This window comes from Dromiciops gliroides, chromosome 3 (genome assembly GCF_019393635.1).
Source record: "Dromiciops gliroides isolate mDroGli1 chromosome 3, mDroGli1.pri, whole genome shotgun sequence".
Taxonomy (NCBI): domain Eukaryota; kingdom Metazoa; phylum Chordata; class Mammalia; order Microbiotheria; family Microbiotheriidae; genus Dromiciops; species Dromiciops gliroides.
Genome location: NC_057863.1, coordinates 95,471,287 through 95,486,951, shown reverse-complemented (window position 1 = coordinate 95,486,951; position 15,665 = coordinate 95,471,287). Strand labels below are relative to the sequence as shown.

Sequence of the window (15,665 nt, the reverse complement as noted above, 5' to 3'; positions counted from 1 at the left end):
CACTGAAGAGAGGAGTTCAAATAGACAGTAACACAGAAAAAGGAACTACTTTGTGTCATAAGGAAGCATCCAAATAGATACTAACAGCTGCCCCCTGGTCTTAGCCTTTGACCATCTGAGATTCTGTGATCTATGTTTTCACACTCAAGTTCACAGACCACAAACACCTGTATTTTTGCATATTCAGTTTAAGCCACAAGCATCACCGTATGGTGTTTCAGCACCTGGGAGCTAACAGTTTCAGAGCTACCAAATTTCTTTTTTTCTCCCAAGTTAGAGATTAGACTTTAAAAAATTAAAATAAAACAAGTCTAAGATGGTAAAGCCTCAATTCATGCTCCTTGAGGATGTTTACATTGTGTTTACTAGAGTTGAGTAAATATCACCTTTCTGGTGGAGATTTCTAGTTTTCATAGCAAAAGTAAGAAATCTGGTGATGAATATAGTTAAAACGCAAGAATCCAAAATATTAGTCAAACAGTCCAGGACAACCCCTAAGTACAATTTGATTTCACTTAATTTATTGAACACCTATTACATGCAAGGCACACACAGTGCTATGTACTGGATGGGATATAAAGACATGGTCTGGGGGGCAGCTAGGTGGCACAGTGGATAGAGCACTGGCCTTGGAATCAGGAGGACCTGAGTTCAAATCCGGCCTCAGACACTTAACACTTACTGGCTGTGTGACCTTGGGCAAGTCACTTAACCCCAATTACCTCACTAAAACAAAACAAAACAAAACAAAAAACAAAGACATGGTCTTTGCCATTATGAAGTGTTCAGTGTAGTAGTAGAGGGAAAAACATCTACAAAAATAACTATAATACAAAGAAAACTCTTATAAGTCAAAGAATTTGAGGACATTCCCTGTGGAGATGAGCTTGTTCAGGGATCACACTTATTGAGCTCAGGAAGCTAGGTCTAGATGTTCAAATTTGGTTGTCCTGGCTGAATGTGGTGTACATTAATACTCTGTGCACTTCTCTTTTGATTTTTTGGGAGTAGAGTTGTCTTTGATAATCATAGAATGCTATAAAAGAATCACAAGAGATCAGTTAATTCAGATTTCTGCTTTCAGGCAGGTCTATGGAAAAATGATGCTCTGGGTCTTAGACTTCTCACCTGGAAGATGTGGTGGGGAGAATATTGGGCGGTCTCTAGAGTTTCTCCCAGTTCTATTAATGTATTCGTTGTATTTTTATCTTTCCTAAGAAGGGAAAGAAGCACCAGCCTGAATGGATGCCAAGGCATTTGAGGTGTGTATTGATTTGCAGAGAAGTATGAAGGCTTCTTTCTTCAGATCAAGTTTGCTCAACAACACATGGACCATTTGTTGTATACTTAGGCATGTGGACCTGGTTGGGGTTGCCATTTCCACCTGGAGGGGAGGAGAGCTAAACAGGGAGCCCTAAAAGAGGACTCAGAGTTTCACTGATAGAGGTTGAGCCAAGGAATGTGAACAGGGCTATATGCCCAGTCAATAGTGAGCCAGCCAAGCCAATATGAGACTAGACATTAGGTGAGGAATCTGTATTCAGTGCACTTGGTACCTCCTGTATGTAATCCATAGCCCAGGGTCCCTGCAAGGTCTCTGGGTTCACATGGACCTGGGTCCATTCTGGGAAGTCTGACCTCAAAGGAGTCAAGTTTTTTTCTTAGGTACATTGCCCAGCTCATTGCCACCTGGATTAATATAAGTTTCTAAGACAAAATATAGGCCTGGTTCATGCCTAGGGTGTTTCCAAATGTGGGTGACTTGGTCCCCAAATCCTGGTTAGAAATGAAGCTGATAAGAGAGAAGAAAGACTGGAGTGGGGGTCTGGGGATACTCATGAACAAGCACAAGTGCCTACTATGTGTCAGGCACAAATATTGTCTCATTTGCTTAGGAGAACTGAAGAAGTGAATTCCTTTCCACTCTTTTTTTTAAAATCAAAATATTTTATTGGTGCTCCCTTCGACAGCACATATACTAAAATTGGAACGATACAGAGAAGATTAGCATGGCCCCTGCACAAGGATGACATGCAAATTCGTGAAGTGTTGCATATTTTAAAAAATATATATTTTATTGGTGTTTTTTTCTTTCTGTTATTAGTCACTCTCTAATGACTCCATAGCATGAACCCTTACCTGCATAGCCCACTAACAGAACACTCTGTAGTAACAAGGAGTACAAGTGAGCTAAGTAAACCAACACCTTCACTATGACTGACAATGTATGCCTCATTTTAATGGATGAATCAAGAGGAGGGAGGAATGATTATCAGTCCTCTAGTGTTAAAATAGGTTATTGCATTGGTTAGAATTCTGATATTTCCAATGTTGTTTTTCAGTTTGCACTTGAAGCCAGACCTCCAGAAAGTTCCTTAGTCATCCTGAATAGCCTCTCCCAGGCTTTAACCACCTAGCATTATAGGATTTTAGAGTTGCAAATGACCTTGGAGATTACAATTCCATTTTACAGATGAAGATACTGAGACCTAGAGAGATGAAAGTATTTACCTACCGTTAGGCGACAGAGCTAGAATTTGAAATAAATTTTCCTAACTTGATATACAGTGGTCTTTCCGCTTCTATCAATGACATTTTATTTCTGTCCAATCTGTTCAGGATTTTCTTTCTCTTTGTAAACCTCTGTCTCCTTTCTAAGGGACTTTGTTAGTGTCCTTTTCTCACTTTTCATTGCAAGCTCAGCCTTGTCCAGGCCTTGGGTGTGGTAGGTTAGTCTTAAGTACCCAAAAGTCATAAAGTTAAAAAGTACCCAGACATTCATAACATCATTCTTGGACTAAATTCAACATAAACAAACATTTATTAAGTACCTACAATACACAGGAGAGATAACATGCCATAGTCAATTGAGGGTTGCCTTTGGAATCAGAAAGAATTACATTTAAGTCTTGTCTCTGACATCTACTAGCTGTGTGATCCTAGGCAAGTCACCTTATTTCTCTATTCCTGAGGCAAATCTCTAAGTTATAAGTGAATTGCTGATTTGTATTAGTGGTAGGAACTTCCACTCAGGCGTTCCCTACCTCAATCAAATCACAGGTCCAGATCCCTACCCCATATCCTTCTCCAATACAAAAAAACGTTATGATATACATTGGAAAAAGAAAGATGAAAGATGAAAGCCCTCTGCCCTCAAAGATCTTACTATCTAATGGGGGAGGCCACTACCCGAAGACAAATAAATGCCATAGAAGATAGAATGTGGGGCAGTCAATTATTTTCATTTTGCATCAAACATTATAGAATGCCACATGAAATCCATCCTTAACCTCTAGGAGTTCATGGTCTAAGCTATGTATCTCAAACAACACAATACATAGGTCACATTTCAAAGACTAGTTTAATACTTAACATTAGTTGCTTTCTATTTCAGTTTTTCTTTGAAGCCTACTGTTATTAGCTCATAGTAGAGCCAGAGCAACAATCTTTGCGTATGCTGCTTGTGTCCTTCAAGCAGGTTTGAGGCTTAGGGAGGGGAGAAAGAAGATAAAACATTAAAAATTTTTTTTTTGTGCCCTACATAATATTATGTTTAAAATATAATGTGTGTCCTCCCAGTTTTGGGGGGAAACTAGCTAAGATTTACTGATAAATTCAGCAAGAGTTTAGGCTTTTAAGTATTTATTAAAGAGTAAATACAACACATGGAGTACCGTAATGCAAGAAAAGCCTATCTACTTCCCTCTCCCTCCTTCCCTCCCTCTCTCTCTCTCTCTCTCTCTCTCCCACCAACCCGAAATCCTGGCATGAAAAAAAAGCCAGCCTCACCTTCCTACTTCCTGTCTCCCTCCCAGGAGGAGAGGTCCTTCAAGCTGATTGGTTGAGGGTGGTGGTCTCATGTTGATGTCGTAGTCCACAGCCTCTGAGAACAATACCCCACTCAGGGCCAGCCAGGTGTAGTCTCTATTTAATCAGCCTTAAGTAGTTTCTTAGTCTCTCAGCCTCACCCAATTCAATCAATTCCAAATCAATCTTCAGGTGGGGGCCCCTGAGTGTCTACCAAATCTCATTATTTTATCACAATAATGATTCATTAAAAAAAAATCTGATAGAAAAAAATGTGAGCCTTTTAAGATTTCCATTTAATTTTCATCCTATATCTATCAAATCCTCTTTTCAATCACTTTGCCCAATACTGTGATTTCCTTATTGTTAATCTTTCTTGACTCATTAAGTTTGGAAAGAGGAACAATGACATTAGTTTTTCTTTTAAGTTAAGTATTTGCTATACATACTGTTATATATTTTTAACATGATTCTGTCTACCGAGCCCTTAAATATGGCATAGTTTCTTGTTTATCTCTCTGAAGATATTTATTATTACTTTGACTTCATCCAAAATCAAGATTACTTCTCTTTTAAAAAAAAAGTCAGCTACAATATGACAAAATTCATTCCATTTTTTTACTTTAAATTTGTATGCTATCCCTATATTTTGGGAGTGTTTCTCTACAGGCAGCAACCCATTTGTGTTGTGTTTTCTAATGCATTCTACAATTCTTTTCCATTCTATGGGTGGGTTAAATCTATTTATCTTAAAAAGTTATGATTAAATTTGATTATTCCTCTATCTTATCTTGTTATATTGTTTTTTAAAAATAATAAATACATTCTAGCTTCTCTCACTGGCATGAATTCAATCCTAAATACTTTTACAGATACACAGATACCCCTTTCCCCAACCCATATCTTAGAATTCTAGATTATTCATACTTTTTCTAAATTTCCTAATTTTTCCTTGAATTCCAGATAGGAGCATGGCATAAGTGTTATTTTCTCCATTTCATCCTTCCACTTCTTCTTTAATGTGTTCTTCATCTGTGGCTCTCATATTTGAAGTACAAATTGCTTTTTCTTCTCTCCTCCTTCCTCACCCACATTCTTCCTTATTTCTTTTTCTTATTTCCTATTTCCTTTTGTTCCCTTCTATGGTGCTTTCCACTCAGTTCCTATCCATTGTTTCCTCAGTGTTCTAGTAAGGTGGTACTTCAAAGAGAAAATAACCTTATCCATATAGTGGAGATGGGTAATAGTATGATTATAATATCCTTTTGGACACCCACCTCTCCTTGTTATTGGAATCCATGTTCACCAAGTTCCTCTTTATCACGGTCTAAGTTTTCAGTTACCTTGATAGTAACAAGATGAAGCACTAGTCATGCTATTGACATAACTTCCTAATTGAATTCTCTGCATCCAGGCTGTCCTTCCTCAATCCATTATTCATATAGCTTCTAAACTAGAATTCCTGTTTAAAAATGTTTGTGTAATGAACATAATAAAACATTAACCTTTTAATATATAAAGGAAAAGAAGAGGGCATTATAAAAAGGGATTATATATGAAAATGAAATTCTGCCATGTACAATTTGTCTCCCCCCCACACTTTGTACAACTCATTGGTTTCTATTTTGTATAATTCAAATTTAACATGTAGCTCCAACACTGGTTTGCTTGTCTGTATCCCCACCTTAACTTCTGTTTATTCTCTATTTTTTAAATGATTCATTAAAATCCTTCCCTCCCTCCTTCCTTCCTTCCTTCCTTTCTTCTCTCCTTCCCTTCTTCCTTCCCTCCCTTCTTCCTTCCTTTCTCTCTGCTTCCCTTCTTCCTTCCTTCCTTCCTTCCTTCCTTCCTTCCTTCCTTCCTTCCTTCCTTCCTTCCTTCCTTCCTTCCTTCCTTCCTTCCTTCCTTCCTTCCTTCCTTTCTTTCTTTCTTTCTTTCTTTCTTTCTTTCTTTCTTTCTTTCTTTCTTTCTTTCTTTCTTTCTTTCTTTCTTTCTTTCTTTCATTTTTCACTATTATTCCCCCTCTCCCCTTTTCCATGCTGGAGGCAACACAATATTGAGAGCATTGAAGGATTGATTCACAAGGTATTTGAAGGAAGGAAACATTATAAAAAAACACTTGTACCTTATTAAAACCATAAATGATGACAAGGAAAACATGGGCAGCTAACGACCTATATGTCTACTTTCCTATCTAGAAAAATTTGTGAGAAAAATATTCATTCATATTAATGAGGATATTAGTAGAAAACTTCAAGGCTTTTGTGAGTGATATTCCACAGTATGGTGCATTTTTACCATTTCATAATTGATTGAACATTGTAGAGAACATAAAATCTCACTGTACCTATTTGTTTGTTGACAATAAAAAATCATTTTTATCATGTAAAGCCAAATGCCACCCCACAGGCTCTCTTCCAATAAGTTAAAAAGATTTCTTGCAAGATAGAGTAGCAGAGGTAAATATTCAATGACCTTTTCTGATCACTAACATCAGGTAGACTATTAACAAGGGAGACATGCTCACCAAAGGTGTTTTATCCCTGTCATGGATGAGATCCAGAATACAGTCCAAGTAGACAAGGGATTCTATATATGTATATACATACACACATATACATATACATATTCTCCATATTTTGGGTTCTTACAGATCACATTGTGCTGGTTACACAAAGCCCTGAAACACTGCAAAACCTATTGGATCTGTTAGGCTAGCCATATATACAGGAAAAATCAAGTCAATAAAGCATGCCTTATTATCCAGGTTATGAAATACATTTGCTTATTTTTCAGTATATAGATTGAAAGACATAGCAAATGGATGAATTGGGTCCAGAAGAAAGAAAGATAACAGGATTACATTTGGGAAATTGCAAAACTTCTTTAATCATACTAAACTTTTACCCCAAATAAAGCTCATATTTTTAATACTATTATTCTCTAGAGTAACAAAGAACTATAAACAAAATAGATGTTCATTGATTGTGGAATATATCAGAAATTGTGGTACACAAATGTAATGGAATATTACTATGCTAGAAGAAATGATGAATAAGATGAATTTAGAGAATGATGAACAGATACAAAATAAAGTAAGCAGAATCAGGAGAATAATATACGAAAAGACCTCAATCAACCAATCAATACCGAATGCTGTGAAATTATAATGACCAGGGCTGGCCCCAAAGGAGAGAGATGAGATGTCTTCTCCACTGTTTTTGCAAACAAATCTAAGTCTGTGCAATACTGCATATAAAGTCAAACCTTTCTGATATATTGGTCAGTTTAACCGACCTTTTTACTTTTTAACTTTTTTGTTATAATGGATGACAGTGAGGGGATTATTAGCAGGGCAGGGGTACTTTGGGAAATGTAGGTGATGTGAAAAAGATATTGGGCAGCTAGGTGGCACAGTGGATAAAGCACTGGCCCTGGATTCAGGAGTACCTGAGTTAAAATTCAGCCTTAGACACTTGACACTTACTAGCTGTGTGACCCTGGGCAAGTCACTTAACCCTCATTGCCCTGCAAAAAAAAAAAAAGATATCAATAAGATTTATTTAAAAATATTCTAATGGTGTATGATTGTACATCATACTCCACATGATACTCCAATGATACTCCACAGCCTCTGAAGAATTAAAAATGAGTATCACTCAGAAGATGATGGAAAATCAGAAGTTATGAATGATCAGGCTACAACATGATAAACAAGGAACTAGGAACAAAAACTGGAATCATTAAGGAAATGAAAGATTGAAAAGGAAGATAGGCTGGCTATACTGGAATTTCCTGAGGTTTCCACGTGGGCAACTTGATTTGGGAATATTTTCCTTAATCTCCATCATCCTTTCCTGGAGTCAGTAGCCATATCAGCTGTTCTATATAATGAGTTAGAGAAATCAAGGGTATCAGAGAAGTTGCTTGTATTTAATCTGAATTCTGGTACTCACAGTAATTAATTCTTCCCTTTTCCTACAAAGAATAGGCAGAATAACAGGAAGCCACTCATAGGCTGGACCTGTATCCTGCTGCCCCCCCGCCCCTCCCCCCATGAGAGTAGAGATGTAGAGTGTGGATTTATTGAAAATCCCATCTACTACTGGTGTCAGGTGGAAAGACATAGGAAGAAATAACAAATTTATATAGAAAATAAATATAGTATGCAACATTAGTGGATTTGTCATCAGACCTAAAGTGTACAGCAGAATTAGTAGTAGTAGTGAAAAGGTCCTTCATCCAGGAGTTATAAATGACATCTGGGAATACTTGCTACAGGGCACTGAGAGATGGAGTGACATTACACGATTATGATCACCCATTGCAAGTTAGACGGTGTTTAAATTTTTTTTTCTTTTCAAGGAAAGAGTATCACTGACATGTTAAAAAATACACAGAAGAGAGCATAAGGAAGTTCAGAAAGCAGGTCAATATTGGTGCTATCATATGAGATAAGATTTGTAACATGCTTGGCACAGTGCCTGGCACTATATAAAAATGTATTCCCTTCCTTTTACCTCTCCCCGACATTAAGTTTAACATATACTTTTTCTTTTTGGTGGGGCAATGAGGGTTAAGTGACTTGCCCAGGGTCACACAGCTAGTAAGTGTCAAGTGTCTGAGGCTGGGTTTGAACTCAGGTCCTCCTGACTCCAGGGCCAGTGCTTTATACATTGTGCCATCTAGCTGGCCCCTAACATATACTTTTTTTTTTGTTTTTAGTGAGGCAATTGGGATTAAGTGACTTGCCCAGGGTCACACAGCTAGTAAGTGTTAAGTGTCTGAGGCCAGATTTGAACTCAGGTACTCTTGACTCCAGGGCCGGTGCTCTATCCACTGCACCACCTAGCTGCCCCCCCTAACATATACTTAAAAAAGATCTATGTAGCAGAAGATTCATGATTTCATATGCAATCCTTCCCCCACCATTCTTTTTTGTTTACATGCTTGTTGTTCAAGTTTGTTGTTTGTTCATGCTTCTTGGTATCTGACAAGTTTTTAATTTTTAAAAAGGATGCTTCAAATAAAAGTCTTCACTCAAAATAATTTTTTAGTGACCTTTTCTTCTGATCTTCTATGGTCCACATGCTTACAAGTTGGAGAATTTGGAGCCAACCTATGGAGAAGAAATCTCACCAGCTTATGACTCATGCCAGGAGAAATATGGCACTTTCCTGAATCCTGAATCCACCCAGGCCTCTCTGGCACAAAGACTGAGATTTGGTGGATGGAACATGGGAAAAGTAGGCAGGAGCCTTGAGTTGCTATACTGGCTTCTTGGGACTCACCGGCAACTTAGACTCTCTTGGGCCTTTTCCTCCAGCCATAATTTTGTCCTTGTATGAATTGGGGTGAGTCATTTCACCAATCTGGGCCTCTTTTGCCTCATCTAAAGTGAGGGCATTGGACTAGATATTCCTAATGTCTCTTCTAGCTCTAAAATTCTTCAATCCTTCCCTCAGTATCCAAGAACTTTAGAGCCTGGAAGGACTTTAGAGGTCACCTAGTGTTGTTTCTGCAAGAATTCATATGGGTCCCAGGAGTTTGTGATTAGTATATCGTGGGAGTGAATTAAGAACAAAGTCTGTCCCTGTCTGGAGATGCCTGTCTCTCAGCCTCAGTCAGCATGAGGTTTCCCCTCACCAGACCACACATATAATTAGTGTGAAAGAGACTTCTGGGAACATGTCAGTCTTTTCAGCCACATTTGTATACAGAGGGAATGACTTACAATATGGAGGTCCAACAAAGGCTGAAATAACAACTCTGGTCCAAGACAGAGAAGCAAAGAATTTTAGAACTGGATGGGACTTGTCTCTTGGCCTTTTATCAATCTAACTTAACCATGCAGAAAGAAATTCACTAGGGCTTATTTATTAGCTTTGGGTTTTTGTGCAGATAGTGTAAATAGTGGGACTATTTTAGGGAACTGAGGACTCCCCTTGACAGGGAGGACTGTTAAATCCTCTGAGTATTTTTTCTGCATATCAGCATAAAGTCAACCACAGATGGAGGAAGAGAATGTCAGTGTAGTGCTGATGTAACTAGGGAAAAGTCTATTTAGATGCTTTTAAAAGCTTTGCAACTTGGTACCTTATATTTTTCCTTTTCTTCCTTTCCCATAGTCAGTAGAAAAGTGTCTGGAAGTCACCCAGGCTGACTCATATGGGTTTCTGGGGAAGAAAGTGATGCTGCCTTCCAACAGAGAGGTAGAAAATCATAGATGAAGGATGTTGCATGTATGGGTTGATTTTGCTGAACTATTTTTCTTTGTTAAAAGGGGCTCATTTGATGATGGCGGTGGTAGTTTATAAATGGAAATATATATGATATGAAAACCAAAGTCATCAATAAAACATGCATTCACATATTTTAAAATGTGTTTTGGTTGGGGGGAGGAAATAGAGAGGAATTAATTGATGAGACCTTCTTCAAATAAAGTCATGAGAAATCACATCCCAACTATACATTCCTGTTGGTAGTAATCAGGAAGGTGCTACCAGTGAGTCAGATTTTGTAGCATCACATCATGTTGGAACTGTAAGGGTCTTTTGAAATAACCTAGTCCAACCCTCTTAAGAGAAAGCTAAAGCCCCAAAAGGCTGACTAGCCCAAGGTCACAATATTAGTAAGTGAGAGAGCTAGGACTGTCTTCAGACTACACTGGAAGAATATTGATGTTAAAAATATGGGCTTATGGGGCAGCTAGGTGGCACAGTGGATAGAGCACCGGCCCTGGATTCAGGAGGACCTGAGTTCAAATCCGGCCTCAGACCCTTGACACTTACTAGCTGTGTGACCCTTGGGAAATCACTTAACCCCAATTGCTTTACCAAAAAAAATATGGGCTTATACTTCAGGGAATAATTTGGAGTAATTTAAAAACACTGTGCAATTTTCCAAAGACGATCCAGCTTCCTTTTCCCTTTACTATTCAACTTAAGAGATCATTGTCCTTACGTATTATGTGTCCAAGATATTTGTACTGATGAATCAGTTCTATGGATTGTTCATTCAGTTGCAAATTATTGTCTGGAAAATAGCTATTTTCTATACACTTTGCTTTCCCTGTGAAGATATTTGGATCAAACCCTTTTTAGAGATCATGGATGTCATCTAGGAGAATCTGAAATATTTCATGGCTTGACACAATCATGGCATTGTAATGTGTAAATAGGAGTTTGTGAAGGGCCTCAGCATCTATGTTAATTCATCTTTCATTTGGATTTTGCAGTGGATATCTTCACAATGGTGGCAAGATGCTTTTGTGATCATGTGTCTCCCTGTTTGATACCTTGTTTGATATTAATAATATTAATCATAAGATATTGCTACATATTTTAAGGAATATTATATTATTTTGATATATACATAAGAGATAACTTGTTAGAGTAGCACCTTTAAAGTGGTACTTTTATTTACTCCACAAAGTAGGGTTTTGTTTTGTTTGTGTTTTTTTTTTTGTGAGGCAATTGGGGTTAAGTGACTTGCCCAGGGTCACACAGCTAGTTAGTGTTAAGTGTCTGAGGTCGAATTTGAACTCAGGTCCTCCTGAATCCAGGGCCGGTGCTTTATCCACTGTGCCACCTAGCTGCCCCTTACTACACAAATCTTAACAGAGTTTTTCCATTTTCCATCTGTTTGTTGAGCCACCTTCAATTTCAATCTTAAATGGCCTTAGGGTGATATGATTTAATTGGGTCTTTTGCCAAGCTTTCCATAAACTTAAAAAAAAAAATCTTGGCTCTCCTTCTACAGAATTATGAAGACACATTGCTCATAATCTTCCACCATTGTTAACTGGAAAACTTAACAACAAGTTTATATTTTAAATTGGTTTTGCCTTCAACTGTCCTATCTTTTTCTGCTTGGCAAAGAGATAAAATGTTTCTTGGTTGATGTGGGTTCTTGTCTCTTTTAGTCTTCTCATGACATTCGATTTACATGAACTTAAACTTCCTTAGGAAATGCAGATAATCTGTGCTGATGTCTGGTGTTTTTTTTTAAAAATCCATTTCCCATTTTTTTGGCATCAGATTACATAAATATGTCAGGTTAGAATTGTCTCAATTGCATGCCATTTGTTCTCATATTCGTTATTTCTTCTAGACTGGTATAGAGTTTGATCTTACCACTAAAAAGTTAGTTGTTCTATTGTACAGATGGCTGATTCAAGAACAGTTTTTCCATATCTCTAACCAGTCTTCTTCTGACTATGAAAATGTAATCAAGTTCATTTTTTGGTGATGTTCTTTGGTGCTCACTGCATAAAGTGCCTTCCAACTCTTTTCTTAAAATAAGTAATTGTGATTTGTGGGTGAGAACTGTATCTTCTCTGAAGTTTTTGGCTTTCTTCATTTCTTACTCCTGAACCATATTTACCATTCCTTTGTTCTGTCTTCACCTGTGCCGACTTTTATTTTGAAGTTACAAAGTAACTTAAAAGCTGTGTGACCCTGGGCAAGCTACTTAACCCTCATTGCCCAGCAACAAACAAACAAACAAACAAACAAAAAACCAGAGTATTAAAGTTGATTTAATTTGGAGACACTTGGTGCAGTTCTTCAAAGAATTTCATTGCCTCATCAATCTCTGCAAAAGATGTTGGAATACACCCTGTGTACACACACAACTGCGATTTTCATGGTGGTCTGTTTGTGAATACTTGTTAAAATTTCTATGGTATGAGATGAATGAATGTTCTAAGAAATGAAACACATTTGAAGATATCTGTCTCTTCCTATGGAGAATAACTCCTTATATCAAGGGCTCAGGGACATACAGCAAGTTCAGTGAAGAGAGGGGTTTTGCTACTAAGATAGAGGCTCATAAAGTGATTCTGATGGGATAAATTCATATCCCTTAGACTGGGGAATTGGTCTAGCCATCCAGAGAAAGACATGGCTTGGAAACAGAAGGTCATTCAATATTTGTGAATCATGGGAAATCGAATACTTCTTTAGGACTTTTGCTCATCTCTAGCATCATAACTCCCAGGGTGAGCATGGGCCTTCCAGATCTTGCATCTTCCTGTTAAATAGGTTCAGGTTAGTAGCTAGCAGCATCGATCTTATAAATTATGCTAGCCACAGGGCTACTGTGAAGTTTTAGGGTGATGAAACGCCTTCCTAGCAGTCACAATCCCTAGGTCCAATTCAGTATGAGTACCAGCCTTACTCCTTCCAGAGTATTCTCTTAGCATAGCTCTCAAGAACCCAGGGCTATGTCCGCAAATTCCTCTTCTGATGTTTTATTGTGAGCATGGAAGTACCTGCATTCTCAAAGGTGATCCCAGCTTCGCACAATTTCAGGCTGGCTCAACACTGCAGGTCTGGGTGCAGTGCTGGAAAGGGGCTATCTCCTTGCTGAGGTCCAACACAGATTAGTGCTGAAAGGCTCATCATCAGCTGGTTGGGAATCTCAAATGGATTCCTTTGACTATGACAACCCATGAAATGAAATAAAAAAAAATAAACCTCTTTCCTGTGCGGCCCTCTTCCAACTTTGCACTGATCATGGTAGAGTGGCAGAAAGTGGGGCAGAGAACGCTCAGAATCACAGTGTTTGGAATGTCTATAAGCACTAGCTTAGGTCTTGATATTCTAAATGTGAGCTCTTCACCCCATGACCAGCAAGTGGACATTAGGTTAAATAGAGACAGAACTAGCACAGAGTAGCTAAGGCTTTGGCCCAGGTAACAGCATCCAAGGCAGCATATGTTTTCCTCCACTCCACTTCTTCAAAATGCTGCCTGGCTAGCCCTGCTTCCTTGTCTGGTCTTGCACTGACATCCTCTAGGCCTTGATGACAGCCTCCTCCTGGAGTCTCCTTTCTGGGTTGCCTCTGATGTATATCTTGGACTAAGAGCCTGCTCAATATATGATGCCTAAGTTCAGTACAAGGGAATCAATCCATCAATCAACAAGTACTATTACTATGCACCTAGCATCATGCTAGGCGATGGGGACACAGAGACAACTCAGAACAGTCCCTTCTTCAAGGACTTTACATTCTCTCAATCAACTGCGGAAGCTGCGTGCCCCTGTGTGCCTGCCCTCCTCCAAACAATAAAATCTTTGAAGTCAGGAACTGTCTCATGCTTCTCCCTTGGTCTCTATCACCCAGCTCATAGCCTTGCAGAGAATAACAACTCAATAAATGTCGATTACGCTAGTTGATATATACCTGGTCGAACAAACAACTCCCTTCTTCCTTGCCCCAACCAACTCAGGGAATTTCTTCTCAGAGTTAGCATCTGGAGAGGCACTTTTGCACACACAAACGCACCACTCCAATTAGATCCTTGAAGCCAATTTAGTTTCTGTATACTTGCTACTTACTCCCTGTGTATAATGACCAGCAAACTGCTTCCATATGCTTCTCCAGTTTTTGGGAGTCAGAATCCCCTCTCCTATGCTAGCTTTCCTCACATTGTCATTTCTATCCAGCTCAGCCCTCACCTTCCCAAGGTCCCATGCTCTTTTGCCTTCTCTTTTCTCCATGTTCTCCCAAACCCTCCTCTGTTTTTTAAAAATTTTATTTATTTATTTAGCAGGGCAATGAGGGTTAAGTGACTTGCCCAGGGTTACACAGCTAGTAAGTGTCAAGTGTCTGAGGCTGGATTTGAACTCAGGTCCTCCCGAATCCAGGGCCACTGCTTTATCCACTGCACCACCTAGCTGTCCCTCCAACTGCTTCTCAACGTGGCTAGCTCCTTGTTCATGGAACAGATAATAGACTCAGTGTTAGACCTAGCCAGAAGAAGCCATTGCCACCACACTGCCTAAGTATCCCTGACCTTGATAATTGCAGTTCCCATTTCCAGGGGCCAAGACATATTAAATGGCTTATCTCCTTCTAAGCCTTAAGTCTTGTCCATGGTACTTCCCATTTGAGTACTAAATCTTCATCACAACACTAATAATAGCATTTATATAATACTTTTTTTTTTTTAGTGAGGCAATTGGGGTTAAGTGACTTGCCCAGGGTCACACAGCTAGTAAGTGTTAAGTGTCTGAGGCCAAATTTGAACTCAGGTACTCCTGAATCCAGGGCCAGTGCTTTATCTACTGCACCACCTAGCTGCCCCCTATACAATACTTTTAAGTTGGAAAGGCACTGTATATATTATCTCTTTACACCTTCACAAGAACCTGCGTATGTAGGTACTATTGTTATCCTTATTTTATAGATGAAGAAACATAAGCAGACAGTGGTATGTGACTTGCTCAGGGTCACACAACTTTATTTATTTATTTATTTTGCGGGGCAATGAGGGTTAAGTGACTTGCCCAGGATTACACAGCTAGTAAGTGTCAAGTGTCTGAGGCCACATTTGAACTCAGGTCCTCCTGAATCCAGGGCCGGTGCTCTATCCACTTCATCACCTAGCTGCCCCCAAGGTCACACAATTTAAGTATCTGAGGCAGTATTTGAACTCAGGTCTTCATGACTCCAAGTATTACAGTGCTCTTTCCACTACTCCATCCACTTGCAGTATCTTGAAGTGTCTCAGGACTCACCAGGCACCCAAAGCCAAAACATTTCATGGAGAGGAGGGAATCGAATATTGGACAAAGCTGCTATATCAAAAACACCTATCAAGGCTGTGGAGAAGATGGCAAGACAATCCAGATTGAAGTGAAGCATGCTGGGACTTTTCCTGGAAGAGTTCCATTTTAAGTCAGTCCCAAGGAAGGAAGCCCAATGACAATGCCACAATAAAGTGTTAGGAAAGGGGTGGACAATTCTAGTGTGTGTATGGGGAGGGGGGCCTTGAAAAAGTGTGCAAAAGTCAGTTTTGAGTCCTCAGTTGTTCAGCCAAAAACTTTTAAAAATGTCCCAACCTTCTGAGT

General features: G+C 38.9%; 1 non-coding gene across 1 annotated transcript; it reads left to right on the top strand.

Moving 5' to 3' along the window:
- The first annotated feature begins 1,954 nt into the window (after positions 1 to 1,954).
- On the top strand, positions 1,955 to 2,061 carry LOC122752052. The gene has a single exon (XR_006355856.1). It is a non-coding gene; the product is annotated as a U6 spliceosomal RNA (small nuclear RNA).
- Positions 2,062 to 15,665: the final 13,604 nt, after the last annotated feature.